The following is a 17347-nucleotide window of genomic DNA, read 5'->3' as shown; positions in this document are numbered from 1 at the left end:
TCTTTTTAACCATTATAAATAATACCTCTATGAACAATCAAGTGCAAGGTTTTTTGTTTTTATTTCTCTTAGTTATATACATAGGGGTGGAGTTGCTGGGTCACATAGTAACTCTGTGCTTATCATTTTGAATAATGACCTAACTATTTTCCACAGCATTTGCATTATCTTCTATCTCCACCAGCAGTGCATCATGAGTCCAATTTCTCCACGTTTCTGCTGACGCTTTTTGTTGTCTGTGATTTTGATTTTAGTCAAAAAGGGATCTTAGTGGGGATGAAGTGTATCCTATTATGATTTTTCACTTGTGTTTCCCTGATCACTAATGATATTGAGCCTCTTTTCATGTGTTTATATGTCTTTTTGGAGAGATGTCTATTACAATTTTTTAGAAAGTTTTTATTTTTATCCCAAGTGCCCCCCAAAAAAGTTGTTATTTATTTTTGATGCTCACAATCTAACAACTTAATTCATTGCTTTTACAAAATGCCCTTCTATAGGTTTGTTTATGACATTTAGCATTGGTTTTGATAAAAGTCACTGAATCTATATCATAGTAGTAACCCACCTGCTTAAAAAAGGTCAAACCATTCTATCAAATGACCTTTGTAAGCACCCCAAACTAGCAAAACTACTAAGTGATTCCAGGCTAATACTTTTCCCCAGTCTATTTTTGTTTAAAATAAGGCAGTTGAGAAAGCAACCCATAATATGAAAGATCTGTAAGGATTTGACTGTAGAATTCCTCATTTCTGACAGATATTTAGGGAAGGAGAGGTTTACCTTATATTTTACCATATGTGACATTGTAACACAAATGGATGTTGGATAGTAGAATGTAGATGTGGATGGATAAAGGGATAGTGGATGGATGGATGGATGGATGGATGGATGGTGGATGGATGGATGACAGACAGATGGATGATGGACAACCAGACCAATGAATGAATGAACAAGAAAAGGGATGATTGGAACAGCCATGGCAGACTTTCCCTCTGGGGGCTGGGGCTGTAGCTCAGTGGTAGAGTGCTTGCCTAGCACAGGTGAGGCACTAGGTTCAATCCTTAGCACCACATAAAAATAAATAAATAAAGTTATAAAAATGCAAAAAAAGATTTTCTAATATCTACTTAGAAAACTGGTATTAGCCTTTAACTTACATTTGATAGAACTGTATATAAAAGAGTTTTTAAAACAGATTTGTGGGGGCTGGGGATGTGGCTCAAGTGGTAGCGTGCTTGCCTGGCATGCGTGCGGCCCGGGTTCGATCCTCAGCACCACATACAAAGTTGTGTCCGCCGAAAACTAAAAAATAAATATTAAAAAAATTCTCTCTCTCTCTAAAAAAAAAAAAACAACAAATATGTTGGTCTTTAAAAAAAAACAGATTTGTGGTTATAGTTTAGAAGTAAGATGCATTTTCTGTTGCCTCATATATCTTTACTATGTTCCTTTAAAATGGGGGAACCTGAGGCTGCCCAGTTTCTGGATGTGGTCAAAACTCAGTGACCAAGTGATGTAGCTTCTGATTCTTTGTCACTGGAAAGGACCTTTGTGTCTGTGATTCACACAAGGATGTTGGGTTTGCCTTATTCAGGTCCTGTCTACACTGAGTCCTCACCCAGGCACCTGTCCTTCTCTCGCCTCGGCATGGGACCATCTGGTCATTTCAGGGACCAAACTCACCATGATTCACCACCAGTTTCCACAGAGAGACTCCCTTCCCATTCTTCCCATTTGGTCCTCCCCGAGAAGACATACGGGAGCTGGCAAAGGGAACTTGAAGTCTAGGGTGAGAGTGAGAGAAGCAAAGAGGAAGAATATCAGTTAAGAAGATAAGAAGGGAGCTGTGGCCAGACATGAAGAAGTGGCAGACATAGTCCCACTCTCCAGAGATGATTTTAAAGGCTCAGACCCTGAGAGAGAAGAAGGGACGACAATATTGCTCTCTGGAGAAAGCTTCACAGAAGAAGCTTGAAGGGCAGGTTCCTGTGAAGTTGATGCTGGGAGCTGTGGTGGGGGAGCAACTGCAAAGGACAGCATAGACAGGGCTGGGACCCCTTCCTGTTCCAGTGGGGTGCAGGGGGTTGGAACTAGGGCTTCAGATCTGCATGGATCAGATGAGCATCCAGATCCCTTCCATAGGACTTTAGGCCACTTCTAGATAGAACTGAGTGTGTTCCAGTGGAGTGACAGCTAGTCCTTCCATGCTATGTCAGGAGTGTCCGCCTGTCCTCCAGGTGGATGTTTCCATGAGTTTTGAAAATCTGCAAGGAAAAAGCCCTTATTCTTCTTCAAAGTCATGCTTCCCTTTTCAGGGGTGTGGAGCTAGTGGCTTTGAAGCAGGGAGTCTGGAGACCACAGCATTCCAGTCAGCCCTCTGTTTAGGTGGGTTATGCATCTGCCAGTTCATCCAACAGTGGATATAACGGGGCCTATGATGTTCACATCTGTACAGAAGGTGTGCAGATATGTTTTCTTGTCATTACTATTTTAACAATGCAGTGTAAGGACTATTTACCTAGCACAAACACTGTATTAGGTATTATAAGTAATATGCAGATGAGTTGAATGTACAGAAGGATGTATACAGGTATGCAAATATGGAAATACTGTGCCATTTTATATAAGGCAAGGGACTTGTGCATCCATGGGGTTGTTATCTACGGTGGAGAGGGGGGTCTCAGCACCAGTGTCCTGTGGATATCAATCATGACTGTATTTACTACAGATCAGGAGCTATGCTGAACACTGGGGATGCAGAGGGGAGCACAAAACTACCCTCAAGATGAAATAGCCATGCACACAGTAATGTGAAAACCAATTGTGCTGCCAGATAGCGGTGAAAATGCCATGGAGCCACCAAGCCAGAGCTACCAGTGTCCCCAAGGCAAAGCTCAAAAGGCATCACAGATGAGGAAAGGTTGTGAAGAGTGGATAGAAGTGACCCAGACAGTAGAAGGTAGTGACGTGATTTCTAGAATGAAAGCACACGTCCCACTGGGGATGCTGTGAACAGCCCAAGGGGCTGGGCCTAGCAGGAACATGGTGGGAATAATCCTGGTGGGATGCAGACAGGCCTTCTATCACAGTGGCTTTCCATTAACATTATTCTCCGGCATCAGGGAGCTGTGGGATATGTAGGATAGGATATATAACTGTATGAGTTTTCATGCAGAGGAGAGTCAAAGTTTTGTTTTGGAGAGGAGGACTCTGGCTCCAGACAAGTGCTTGTGCCAAGCACAGAGAAGCTCTGAGTGGGAGATCTACAAACAGGCATTCTGGGGTGTGGCCAAGGGCAGCAGGCAGGGCTGGGCCTGTGCACAGCCACAGGAAGTGCAAGCCCTCCAGGGGCATGATAAAGTCCACAGTGCCTGCTGCCTGCTGCCAGAGAGGCTGGTGATCAGGGCCAGTCCCTAGGAAGAGCCCACTTTCTGCTTTCTTCCCCTGTACTTGTGTTTGCAATAGGGGCATGGAGAGAACAGCGGGCTTGGCCAAGTGAGCAAGATGAGACCTGCCTCCAGCAGGAGGCACGGAGGGTGAGACGTGCTTACTCCACAGGGTGGGGAACCCACAAAGAGGACACCTACCTGAAAATCAAGAGGGTGGCCAGGCATGTGTTTTTGCCTGAGAGTTGGAAGGGCAATTGCATAGGAATGCTGGAGCAAGGAGGATGTCCAGGAAAAGGCTCTAGGGGAGGCTGACAGCTTGGGCAAGGACAGAGGCTGGCATTCTGCCTCCCCCTACTCCCTCCCAGAGCACTTGGATGCTGCATCCAGTTGTGCCTGGCACATGTTTTCTTGAGATAAAAATGATTTTTCCCAAGTACACACTTTGCTAAATGGAGTGGTGAAAAGGCAGGGGCCTTGCTTTGTGCCCTTTGCCTCCTAATCCAGCAAATGTAGACATTCACAGCTTGCACTCAGGGAACATTCATCCAGATCTGAGGAAGTTTTAGGGAAAATACCTAAGGAAAAAGTACAAATGTGGAGATGGTTTCCAGTCCCTGTGGGAACAAAGGGTATCAGAAGGATTCAGATTCAAACAAGATGCACAAAGTCTCATAAGCTGGTGAGGGGAATTCAGACACAAGGGAGCCCTGGCCCTGGAATGAGGCCACTCAGGTGGAGAATGTCCCAATGGAAAGCACATGTGATGACCCAGGGTAGTAGGTGGCAGCGATGGCCACTTACTGACCACACAGTGCCAAAATTTCCTACAGTGTAGAATGGGGGTCATGCTTCTTCAAGGTATCAGAATCATCTGGAGGATCTTTAAAACCCAAGTCCACAATTCCAGCTCCAGGGCTTCTGACAGCATGTGGAGGCTGGGGCATGAGAACTGCATTTCTGACAGGGTGGCAGGTGGCCTGGAGGTGACACGTTGAAAACCACTTGGGCACAGGCCCTGTAGGACAGTACCTCAAGTACCTTTCCACTTTCCTTCCTCAGGGGTGTGCATGTGCACTCACCCTGGGGTGCCCTTCTCACATTCCTGTGCCTGTCCATAGAAGGACTTAGATGGCCATTTCTCCCTCTTTCACACAGGTTTGCTCTTAAAGTTCCAAAGATTGTTCTGATGCCCATCCTGGTTGAAACACTCTGCCAACTGTCTGCCCACGGTGCCCTGACCACCAGGGCAGCTGCCCTGGATTGCTTTTGTCCACAGTGTTGTCTCAGTCAGGACACCTCCCCTGGATTCCCACCTTCCCCCTGAATAGGTTCCTGTCCCTGAATCTGCTGGGAATTTCCTTCTGTCTTACTGTACCCTGTATTATACATATGACTTTCCCAGTTAGATGTGGAATCAGGGGGACAGAGTCAAAGGTCCGTGCCCCTCATGGGTCACAGTGGAGACCATGTTCCACAAGAGTCGGCTGAACCGCAGAGAGGAGCTGAAAGCAAACCAAAACCAGCCAAGAGCAGTTCGCATTGGCTCTTTCTGGCCACCTTCTGGAGAGTGATCTACAGAGGCCTAGGTGATGGGGAAGAGGTGGCTATTGCAGAGCCCACCATGAGATGAGGTGACCCAGAGCCAGAAACAGTGGGCTCCTAAGCCTTGAAAATAATGCAATTACTAATCTTCTTACTCAGTGAACTGCCACCCCCAGAGCTGTATTAGGAATGTTTTACTCAGGCAAAGAAATGTGCTGTCTTTGGTATTCAAGCCTGCCTCAGGAATTTCATTTTATGATTGATCCCTCTTTTTTTAATTGTTGTTTTTTCCCCCTACATTCCTGTACTTCTTCCAGATCCTTTCCTTCTGGATCTCTCCATCAACACAGCCAAGCCTTCCCCTGCATCCCTTCAACACTCACATGACTTCCAAACACAGTGGCTCTGCACCAGGCCTGTCTTCATTTCTTGTCCCTCATTCCTCTCCAACAAAGCCACCATGTCCCCCAGGTTCAATGGTTTCCCCTGACCTGTAGACCCCACATGAGTCCCAGAAACCTGAAAACTTCCAGATGCATCTCTGGGACACCTATCTAATAAAATGGCAGCATCATCTTGGAGAGAATTCAATTCACATGACGTCCTTGAACTGGTTTCAGTTCAGCTTCTCCACAGAGGTGCTCTTGGAAACTGCCCTTCAACTTGTACCTAATTCATTAACCATTACCATTGTCCCCTGAATTCCGGCCTTTCTCTTAAAAAAATAATTCCTCTGAGTACATGTCTCAGATTGAAGAAAGGACCCTTAGTCTTGGTTCCTGATCCTGTCTTTCACTTTTCAGGAAAATGGCATGTGTGTCCCCTCAATTTTTTGTGTGCCCGCTCTGCTATGTCCCCCCAGGCCTCCCTGCCCCAGCACAAAGTTGGAAATGATGTTTTTGTTTTTTAAAATATGGATCAATAAGTCTCCCAGTTTTGAGTGGGGGACATTGGTTTTCACTTAAGCAATTCTCCAGTCTATCAGGGAGGCAGGCCATAAGGCTGAGACAGGACTCAAGCTCAAGGTGTGGCCCCTCTACTTCCCAACCATGTGACCCTAAGCACTTCTCAGCCTCTCTCAGCTTAGCTTTCCTACCTGCTAAATGTTCATGGTAATCGTGTTTTTCCTACTTCAATATTACAAAAATTAAAAGGAGATATTGGCATTCATAATGCATTATACAGAATAGGTACTCAATCCATTAGCTATTCTGTGTATTGGTGGCCACCACATCACTAGAGGGCAGATGAAAGGTCAGTGGGGCGTGCCCCTTGCCTAGCTGACTACACTTGGTGAAAACCCGAGCTCCTCAGCCGGTGTCAGCCCCAGGGCCTCATCGGATCTCTGCTGGTTCTAGGGCACTCCCTGCTCACCATCTCTGTACTGACCTCTTGTTTAGCCACATGACTCCAAGGTGCACAACTCAGCTCTTTCACCAGTGACCTAGGAAGTCACAGACCAGACAGAACACTGATAATTTTGTGGGCTACAAAGGAGAAAAAGAGAGAGGAAAATGTGTAATGTGAGAGTGTGTAGCAGTCACCACTCCTCTGGCCTCCTCTCCTCCTGCCTTTCCCTTCTTTCACAGAGCAAGGCACTAATTACCCCCCATCCTGGATCCTGGAGCCTCACCTTCTGTACTGCCTGGCAGAGAAAAGTTGGCATCAGGAGAGATGTTCTCAGCTGATGTGGCCAAACTCCTCTCCCTAGGGGCTTGGGGGACAGATGCTATAGCCTTGGTTTGAACCTCTGATTGTTTTTTTGTTCTTTGTTGAATTCATTTCAACTCATTAATTATTTATGACATTTGAGTCTTTGCAAAGGACTTAAAAGCCCCCTCAAATACTCTCCAATGGAATTGGAATTAGAGGCATATGCAAGTGATTACATTTTCAAAAAAAGCTATCTAAGATTTCTGCTGGACATTTAGAGGATGGAGCTGGTGGGGCATTTAGAGAATGGTAATGAGATACAGATGCCCTGGGCAAGATGGGCATCACCAGGCTCTTCTGCCAGAGCAACAGCTCAATGGGTTTATTCCTACTTAGGGTCCTAAAATCTGTTAATAGATCCAAGTACCCACCTCATCAAGGTGTCTAGACACCAGGAATTCTGTTCAACTTAACTAAGTCTATATGAAATTGTCATTAGAAGCAGAGTTCCAATATACTGGCTGATTTCACCACCTACATGTATTGAACAATGGCTACATGGGAGCGGTTAGGTGTGTCTTTCTATACTCACAATCTCATTAAATCCTCTAATGGCCCCAAGAGGTGGATTCAGTGAGGAGGCATCTTTCCTCTGCCAAGAACATTCCTTCTTGATAATGGAAGGGAAAGTCAAATGGGTTCTCAGAAGGCTGCTTGGAGGATTTGTGATTTGAACAAGGAAGCAGGGAACTCGGAGGAAAGGCATCCAGCTCTGGGGCAGCTGCCTGAGCTCTTCTCCGTAGCATTGCCAACCCTTCCTGTGTCCTGAAAACCTGTGCCTCTCAACTCTGTGAGTGGCTCCTTTGGTTGGTGCTGTGGCAGCTTGGCCATGTCACCATCCTGCCTGCTGTCTGATACGGCATGCACCTACCTCCGCACACCAGAGCAGAATGTAATAGATTAGCCCACTGTGTTGGCCAGTTACCACTGCCAATTCTGGCTTGGTTCACTCCTTCTGTTTCCTGTAACTGATTTGATTAGGGCCTTGATTACTCATCATATGGTTTCTGATATGGGATCATAAATGTGCCTGAGTATAAACCCTGGCCCCCTTCTTCCAGGGGACGCTTTCCTATCTTCTTAACTGTCCACTTCATGAGTCTTCCTTCAGGTATGTCATTTTTGTACATATCTGATGCCATCCACTGTGAGCCTCACTAGCTTAATTTTCAGAAGTTAACCTGATCTTCAAGTTTGAGGAGCACCTCATTGACCTTTTGTGCTGATAAGCAGAGAACATCTGGTTGGTTCATCTTGGGACAGGTTTTATGGAGTTAGCAGTGAAAAGGGCCCTGAAATATAGGTGGGATTTAAAGCAGAGTCTCTGGGGTAAGAAGGAATCAACATAGATAGAGTCTGGGATCTGGCACCATTCATTGAAATAGGAGCAGAGAAAGGAAGGGCCTTGAGATTCCAGCTCTCCTTGTGGTGTGTTTGAAGTGTGTTAGAAGCACCTCCACAGATAAATGTGGGCCTGGAGCTTAGGAGGGAGAAAGGACTTGCAGGTAAGGATTTGGCATTGTCATGTGATGGATGCCAGGCAAGAGGTCAGAATAATTCATGGAGGTTGAGTTGAGCAAGAGCAAGAGTTCCAGTTGGGAAACCTCAGGAAGTCAATTTCCAGAGGACTGATGAAGAAAGAGAAGCAAATGAAGAAAAAGAAGAGTCCAAAAAAATGAAGAGAACTGAGAGAACCAGTCAGGGGGGGCAAAAGCCAAGAAGCTTTAAGGAAGGAGTGTTTAGCAATGTTAGGTGCTCAGAGAAATCAAGTCAGGGGAGGGCAGAAATAAGGTCATTGCCTTTAGCCTCAGGTGCCATGGGTGACTCTTTGCTGGGCAGTTCCAGTGGAGAGATGGGGGCAGGAATCATTGTACAATAGTAGTTGAGTAGAGATGGTGAGAATAACTAGCATTTTACAATTTTGACCATGAAGTGAAGGAAAGAGGAGAAAGCAAGAGAAACAAAGTCACCAGCCCAGGCAATACCACATGTGGTAGTCCTCGAGTGGAAAGGTACATGGCAGGTTGGAGGCTGAGAGTTCCTTAAGATTGGCTTCTTAAAACATGTTAAGTTTTGCTCTTTACTCCATCCCTTGTGGGAAGATGCTGATGTAATTTAATTGATATCCAGAGACTGTAGGAGATGGAAGTGACAGGCTTTGGTGATGGATGGGAGGTGTAGGAATGAGGGATAGAGAGGTGTGAAGAGTGGCAGCCCTGGTTCAGATGTACAGGGCCCCCTCCCTAAGATGAAGAACACTGGAGGTGAGACTGGGTGGGGAGTGACGTGTTCTCCAGCTCAGTTACAGATCTTTCAGTGCGATTGAGGTGCTTTAACACTTTCACATGGAAATGTTGACTAACCGTTGGTGCATGTTCTGGAGGGGAGAACTAGTGTGGGCACAGACAGTCGAGTATGGTCAGCCTCAAGGTGGTGGTTGAAACCATGGCTGTGGATGAGGTCACTGTGGGAAGAGTCTTGAATAATTCCATCTTCCATTCCACTAACAGAGTTGGGTGCCCAAGCCTGGCACCGTGCTGGCCGTGGCCTGGGGCAGCAAAGTACCCCTAAACACAGGGACACTCTCTGCTTTCACAGGGCTTCCTGGCCAAGGGTGAGACCAAAATTGACTCAAACCAAAGCACAAACGTTTACAAACTGAGGCAAAAGCTCTGACAGGAAGAAACAGAGCTGAGGAGAACAAATAACACTGAAGAGTTGGGTCTGAACATCAAGAACTAGCTTTGCTATTCAGAGCCCACTAGAGGTATCCAGTAGGGAATGTCCAATAGGGAACCCAGGCCTGGCATCCTTGACTGAGATTCTCCGGGATCAGTGCCTCCCTCCCTGTACTTCCTCACAGCCTCCTTTCCCTAGCTTGGCTTTGACTTCAACCAATTTTTCATATCCAGAGAGCAGCAGGGAGCACAGAAGGCAGGACAACTATGGAAGCCAAGACAGGAAGGGTGGCCCCAAGTCCCGAGCTTGCCCTTCTCTGACTCCTCCCTGAAACTCGACCACTTTCTTCTACCTACAAATATAAGTTCCTCCACAGCTGAGGATTCCGAATGCCAATGCTGGAGCCCCTAACTTGCTCTGCACGGTGTGAATGGGGTCGATTGTTGCTGATGGTTTGAATGAAGACCCTTTTTGCAGCTCAATAGAGAACAACCAGGAGAAGATTGTCCTATCTTGCTAAAAGTGTGTCAGAATTGGATTCACACCATGGTTTGATAAACTCCAAAGTTACTGTTCTTTTTGTGTCACTTTTGTTCATCAATCTTCTTTTTTCTCCCTGCTGTGCCTGATGTATCAGCCCATTTTGTAATGCAAATTCTGCAGTCCATATAGTCTTCACAGGTTGGGGGCATAGTCCACAGGACACCCCTCCCCTCAGACCTGAGATGCAGGCTCCAGCATTCCCAGACCACCAACACTTTTGATCAACTGACTATGGATGTGGGAGTTCCCTCTATCTGCTTAAGTTTCACCAATCCAACTCGTAGAACTCAGGAAAGTGCCATACACATGAATGATTTTAGTTTTGACCAGTCAAAGGGAGAAATGCATAACACAAACTCCAAGAGAATCCAAATATGAAGTTTCCATGTCCTTTGGATGCATCACCAACCAGGAAGCTCACCTGAGCACAGGTGTCCAGGGTTTTCTCAGGGTTTATTATGGGGGCCTGTTTGGATGGTTGATTGAATCATTGGCCACACTGAACTTAATATCCAGCTTCTTTCCCTCCTTCAAGGTCAGGCCAATATGTGGCTCAAAGTTCCACCCTCTAATCACAGAGTTTGTCTTTCCAACTTGAAAGCCTGAAACATGGTTGACCAGGACCCATCCTGAAATCATCTAGGGTCCCTCTCTGCTCATTAGCATAGATTCAAGTGTGGTCCAGGTACCCACCATGAATTTCAAAGGCAATCCTATCACTTGGGAATTCCAAAGGTCTAGAGGCTCCTTCCCCAGAACCAAGGTCAGAGAATAGCCAGATTCTTTACCATACAACCTTAGTGACCAGTGGTAATCATGTTGGTAGTTTCCCTGGAGCATCAGGTTTGTCCCTGATAAGAATCTTCCCAGCACTTGACAGCCTCTCAGAGAGCATGTTTGGGCTTAGAGAACTCCCAAGTTCTTCCTTTCCTTGGGCTGAAATCTATCTTTCTACAAGCATCTGTTAAGCAGGGAGTTATGAATTTCCACTCCAAGGAGCTAGAGTTACCCCACTATCTTCTCTACAGAATCTTTCACTTCCAAGAAAGAAACCTGGAAATTTCTTGCCCAGAGTAGGTCCTGTAAAGTTTCACCAACCATGAAACAGAGAGCTGGACTCTGTCCAGCCCCTCTCAGATACCTCGGAAAGCAGCAAGGCTCTGTCTGGCGTGATAGAAGTTTTATTTATCCCCTTGATATAGTATATTTCTTTCACATGTACTAGGTCCTATAGGAGTCTCTCCTCTCTTTTTATTTTGTAATTATTTCGAATTTAACAAAAAATTGGAAAAAGCAGTGCTAAGAATTAAAGTCACCTTCACTCTGGTTCCACAGTTTTTCAATGTCTTCTGCTTTATTTACTTGCTCTTTTTCTTCTTAAGCACATTCATTCAAGCATGTCCTTCAACTTAAAAAAAAAAAAAAAACTATTTGCGGGCAAGTTGTAGCAATGTTGCCCATTACTAAAATGCTCCAGTGTTTATTTTCCCCAAACAAGGGCACTCTCCTGCCAAGTTCCACTACAGCCATGTAAATTGGGAAGTCAGTGTTATTCTGATACCACCACACAACCCACACTCCTGACACCATCATTCAGCTCATATCCCAGACGTCACTGTGCAACCCACAAACTCCATCTGACTGACCGAGCCATGTCCATGTCCCCCAGTCCAGGAGCATACATTGCTGTCATATTTCTTCTGTTTTCTCCAATGTGGAAGAGTTCCTCAATCCTTTGTTCCACAGGGACTCTGGGGAGACCCCTCACCCTGGGTCTCATCACCAGACTTGTGCCTCAAACTCTTGGCAGGAACATCTCAGAAGTGAAGCTGTGCTTTTCTTGGTGCATGGAGGCAGGATGCGTGCTAGAGCTGCCTGTCCTAAACTGGGAGCTGTTAACCTGGACAACTGGGCCATTCATGTCTGCCAGGTTTTCTTTTGTATTTGGTTGGTGTCTGAGGAGCAATGCCCTGAAACTGTCAATCCTCTGCCCATCATCAGATCTCCACTCTCCAACTTTATCATCCTTTGGTGAACTCTGCGCTGATTAACCAACACTGAGCTTGTTGCCAAATGGTGATTTCTATTTTCATCCTTTTTTTTACATTTACTAATTGGCCTTATACTAAGAAGAAAAGCATTCTCTTCTCCCCCATTTATTTATCTATTCAGAGTCTATTTTTTTCCATGGGATGCAATTTCTATCATTATATGTTAATACTTAGGTTGTCACAGATTTGGCCATTGTGGGTCCCTTCAAGCTCATTCTGTCTCATTGTCATATATTCCCAACATCCTCTAAACATTTTCTCTTTTCCTGGCACAAAAATGATGTTTCAGACTCATCTTGTAGTTTTCTCTTTTCTTCTGCCTCAGCTCTGGAATCACTCATTTCTCCAAGGAACCTTAGATAACTTTCAGTGAAGAAGGATATTTATCTGTAAACTAAAACTTGGGTGGTTGGTTTGCAAATCACTATGGAATGTCCTTGCCCCTAAGCCCTTTCACTAAACAAATCTCAGTGTCTTTCTCTCTCTTTGTCTTAAACTATGAGTCAAACACTATTTCTAATTCCAGTTCCTTATACAGGGTCCTCTCTAGCCTTCCCCTCTCCATAGTCTGGGTACTCCTTTCAGCAGTAAAAGTTTCCCAGCATCCTCATAGATTTATTCTTTGTTCAGCCCCCTGTGTGGAGCCAATCTCCTAATCATGAGCTGACTCTGCACTGGGCCCTCAGCCTCACCACTTTTACCTTTGGCCATGCCACCACCTCCTAGGGAAGGAAAAAGAAAAGAAAAAGGAGTAGAACAGGAGGCTCCTAATTTTTTTTCCCAATCTAGTTTATGAAGCACCAGACTTTGCATGAGGTTGTTGTTAAACAATGTTTCATTTGTTTGTGTTTTTAGTATTTACCTTGAGTCAAGTGATAGTCTAAAGAGTTCTAACTAATTTAATTCTCACAAAACCATTCCAAATACTGTCATTTTCCCCATATTCTAGATTTAAAAACAAAAAAATAAAAATAAAAATAAATAAATAAACAAAAACGGACTCCAGAGAGCATCAGTGTTGTCCAAGGACATCTAGCTGGGTACTGGTGAGTGGTTGGGCACTGCTAGACTGGCACCAGGGAATGTATTCCTGACAGTTGCTATGTTGCTGTCTGGCTGTTAGTGAGTTAAAAGGAGCTCTCAGCTCCCCAGGCCTCTTCGATTTGCAGAGGACACATATTTGTTCATAAAATAGCACAGAGATTTCAAAAACAGTGAAATAGCTTGGTTGGACTCATCTTCCTGCAGGTAACAATGATAAAACCAGGACAAAATTTTAAAGCCATCTCTAAGGACTGAAGAGTGCCTACAGCAAGCAGTGACTAAGAAGGACATCTGCTCTTGTGACATGGACTGTGATGAATAAGTGGGAGTGCCTGGCTTTTTTTTGGAGGACACTGTCCAATCTGGGAGGGGCACAGGCAGAAAGCAGCAGCCTTGCTAACACAAGGTGTAAGAGGTTAGAACCTGGGGCCTGGCAGAGCAGCAAGAAGGGAGTCACAGAAAGGGTGAGCAAAATGAATAATCGACTTTTAAAAATCCCAATTTAAAAAGCATCAAAATACATCAGCCACTTAGGACTAAAGCCTATAACTGGAAACTATAAAGCATGACTTAAAGAAACTAAAGAAAATCTAAAGAAACAGAGAGATACCATGTTCAGAATTGGAAGACTCAGTACTGTTAAGAGATCCATCCCTGTGTCCCCACCCCATTAAACTAAAGATTTAACAAAGTCCCAATCATAATAATGCTACAAAGTTCTGGAAAAGAACAGGGAAAGCTGTTTTTAAAATCAATATGAACATGTGAAGATCTAAAAAACCAATAATCTTGGGAAAAAACAGAAGATTTATCCCATTTGACTTTAAGATCCCTAAAACTACAGTAATGTGTACATTTATGGTATCAGTGAGGTGTGAAGAAAGATCAATAGAAAGGAGTCAGAATTCAGAAATAGACCAAAACTTAGATAGCCAACTGATCTTGTACAAAGACAGGAAAACCACACATTTGGAAAGGAAAGTTAACAACCAATGCAAATGACTGTAGAACTATATGAACAAGTGTTTTATCCCTGCCTCACACCGCACCAAAACATTCATTTAAAATGCATCAAAGACCTAGAAGTAAATATTAAATCTATGAATCTTTTTTAAAAATATTTTTTAGTTGTAAGTGGACACAATGCCTTTATTCTTATTTATTTATTTTTATGTGGTGCTGAGGATCAAACCCAGTGCCTCACCTATGCTAGGTGAGCGCTCTACACTGCTCCAAAACTATGACTCTTATAAAAGAAGACACAGTATATCTTCATGACCTGGAGGCAGGTGAAGATTTCTTAGGATGCAGAAAGCACTAACCATAAAAGGAATTTTTGATAAAGTATAGATACCGAGACACTAATATGGAAATGATTACAGATCTGGAGAAGATATTAGTAAAACAGATCATACAAAGTACTTTTAGCTAAAATGTATAAAGATCTCCTAAAACTCAATCACAAAAACACAACATAGAAAAAAGGGCAGAAGACTTGAACAGACACTTCACAAAGAAGGAGTGTGAATGGCCAATACACACACAAAAATGTGATCAATGTCGTTAGTCATCGGAAGATGCAGTAAAGGCACAATAATATACTACTAGTCCTGCCCCTCAAGTGGTTCCCACACTGATCTGCTAATACATGCATGCTGTGCCTCAGTTTCCCTACTGAGATGACACATATTAGAAAGATTGACAGCACCCAATGTTGGAGAAGGTGCAGGGTAACAGAAGCCTCATGTCATGATGGAAATACAAAATTGGAACAAGCATGGCAGTTTCTCGTAAGGCCACACATACACTGACCTAATAATTCTTCTCATTCGTGTCTATTCAAAGGCCATCACAGCATCTACACACAAAAATACTTGTAAATTAGTTTTCACAGTAGCTTAATTCATAATGGTCAAAATTAGAAATAGCCCCTATTTCCAAGACTAGGGGGCTAAATAAACACATTGTATTTTCTTAATAAAGTAGAACATCACCATTAATAAAAAGAAACACATTAATGATATATACAACAATGTGGGGAAATTTCAGATATTGTCCTCGGTGAAAAAAACGGGGCCAGACACAAAAAATGGCACCTATGAAATGATCCTGCTTACGTGAAGTTCTGGAGGGGGTGGTTCCTGGGAGGGAGAGGTGGGAGTGAGCCACGAGGAATGACTGAGGAGGGAGAAGAGAGAACTTTCCAGGGATCTGGACAACTGCCTTTCTTAATTGGTGTGTGGGTTTCACAGGTGCATTCATGTGTCAAAATCATACCGTTAAAATTTGTGCATTTTAATTTATATAAGTTTTACCTTAAAAGAAGAACCACAAAATAAATTAATAGTTGAGTCACAGTTGGATAGTACGGGTGGCACAGATGAAGCAGGAGGGGCAGAATGTTGGTCATTGCTGAGGCTGGGTTGTGTGTACAAGGGAAGCTATTATGCTCTTCTGTTTACCTTACATATGTTAAAGATTTTCAATAATAAACAGCACAGGGGGCCCAGCCCTAAGGAAATTAGACATTACCCTAATAGGTTTTAACTGGGGAGAGGAAATGCTTTCACTTTAAATACCTGAAGTGGGAACTCCAGGTGGGGCTCAGGAGGGAAAAGGGGTTGGGTACCATATCATGAGGACCTTGTGGACAGAGTGGTACAGATGAGTGGTATAAGTTGGTGGAGAGTGACGAAACTGTCTACTTCACATCCTCTTACCCACATCCCTCTCGCAGAGCCCTCTTCCACATCCTGAGCCTCAATTGATTCCCATACTGATTTGTTACAACTGATGACATGTGCATGCTGTGCCTCAGTTTCCCCAGCTCTCTCACAGAGCAGTAGTCAACTTCTCTGCAGTAGTCAACTTTCTCTGAGGGGAAAGGGAGGTTTTAGGCTGAGGGTCTTCTAGCATCCTGGTAGGAGGTAGCTGGATCCAGACACGTGTGTGCTCGGGCAAATGAACAACTGGGCATTCCTTCATAGTCATATTATTTTAATATTAGTTTAACATTCTCCTAGTGGAGATAGAAAGAAACAGATTTTCTTCTGAGAAAAAAGATGTCATATCTCCTTCTTTTTGTTCCAATTAAGAGATTAGCTGCATTTCATTTACTAAATTAGAGAACTTCTTGGGAGGCATGGTAAAAAATAACAAAAAATCATGAAATCTAAATAATAAAATGCCTCTGCTCTTCCTGGTCAGAACAGCAACTGCCTGGGCATCGATCCATCTCTCACACTGCCAAGCCATCCAACAGGATAGGTCAGTGCCTGCGGGCTTCCAAGTTTGCATCTGAGCCATCTCTCTGCTGTCAAGAGTGGGCTCCAATCACCCATTATGTGTGGAACCACATGAGAGGCTTGAGCAAAAATGTTGCAAAAGTGATGTCAGAACAAGGCAAGGCCTCAGAGGTTCACATCCAGGCAGCCAGCTGCCCAAGTGGCCCTCCTGTCAATCCAGCTCTGGTTCTGGCCAGGAAGCTAGGACATCAGGCTGTGGGTAAGTGGCCCAGTTAACTAGAGGCCACCTTTCTTGTCATATCTTCATTTCCTATGACCACCCATCTTAGGGACTGTACCACTTGCTCCCTTGAGGTGAGTCTTGTCCTTCTGTATTGCCCTCTCCATCATCCCAGTGAATCAGCTTGGCCTGGTAGAAATCTAGAGTCCAGCAGGCCAGGGTTAAAAAATCCGAGCCTAATGCCATGGCTTGTGTAACCTACATCAGTTTCCTCTTTGTCACACAAGGACAGTGACACCTGATTGTTTCCCCATGTTGTACAGATTTAGTGAAATCATGCATGTGTAAAGTATTTAGCAGTGCCTGGTCCAGTACTCAGTAAGGATGGTGAACTTGGGAACCATTAAGAAGGTGCTTTTGACATGGCAGGTGCTCAGTGAGTATTAACTGGTTCAACTGGAATGCAGTGCAGAAGCACAGCACCTGTGCTGTCTCCTCAGTTCTGTCTCATTTTGACTAAATGAATAGCATTTGTTCATTCACAACATACAGCTCACTGTGTACCACATCTTGCACTAAGTGCTAGGAAATCAGAAACAAGTACATCATTAAGGTAGAATCCCACCCTAGAGAATCACACCCTGGGGAGCCCAGCAAGGAACACCCCTGAGTTGTGTCCCTCTCTGCAGGAGATCATCACCTCCATCCTGCTAAGTGGATGGATTTGGCCCAACATCCAGCTGGCTGAGTGCTATGGACTGAGGCTAAAGCACATGAAGTCAGATGAGATCCACTTGCTGCATCCCCAGATGAAGGTGGGTGCGGTGCAGGACAAGTATGAATGTCTACACATGGAGGCTGAGTGGAGGTAGGAATGTTGGGTGGGGAGGACCTCTCTGGCCTCATCCCTTCAGCATC

Source organism: Ictidomys tridecemlineatus, unplaced genomic scaffold (assembly GCF_052094955.1).
Source record: "Ictidomys tridecemlineatus isolate mIctTri1 unplaced genomic scaffold, mIctTri1.hap1 Scaffold_42, whole genome shotgun sequence".
NCBI classification, from domain to species: Eukaryota; Metazoa; Chordata; class Mammalia; order Rodentia; family Sciuridae; genus Ictidomys; species Ictidomys tridecemlineatus.
This window is presented reverse-complemented; position numbering follows the sequence as displayed.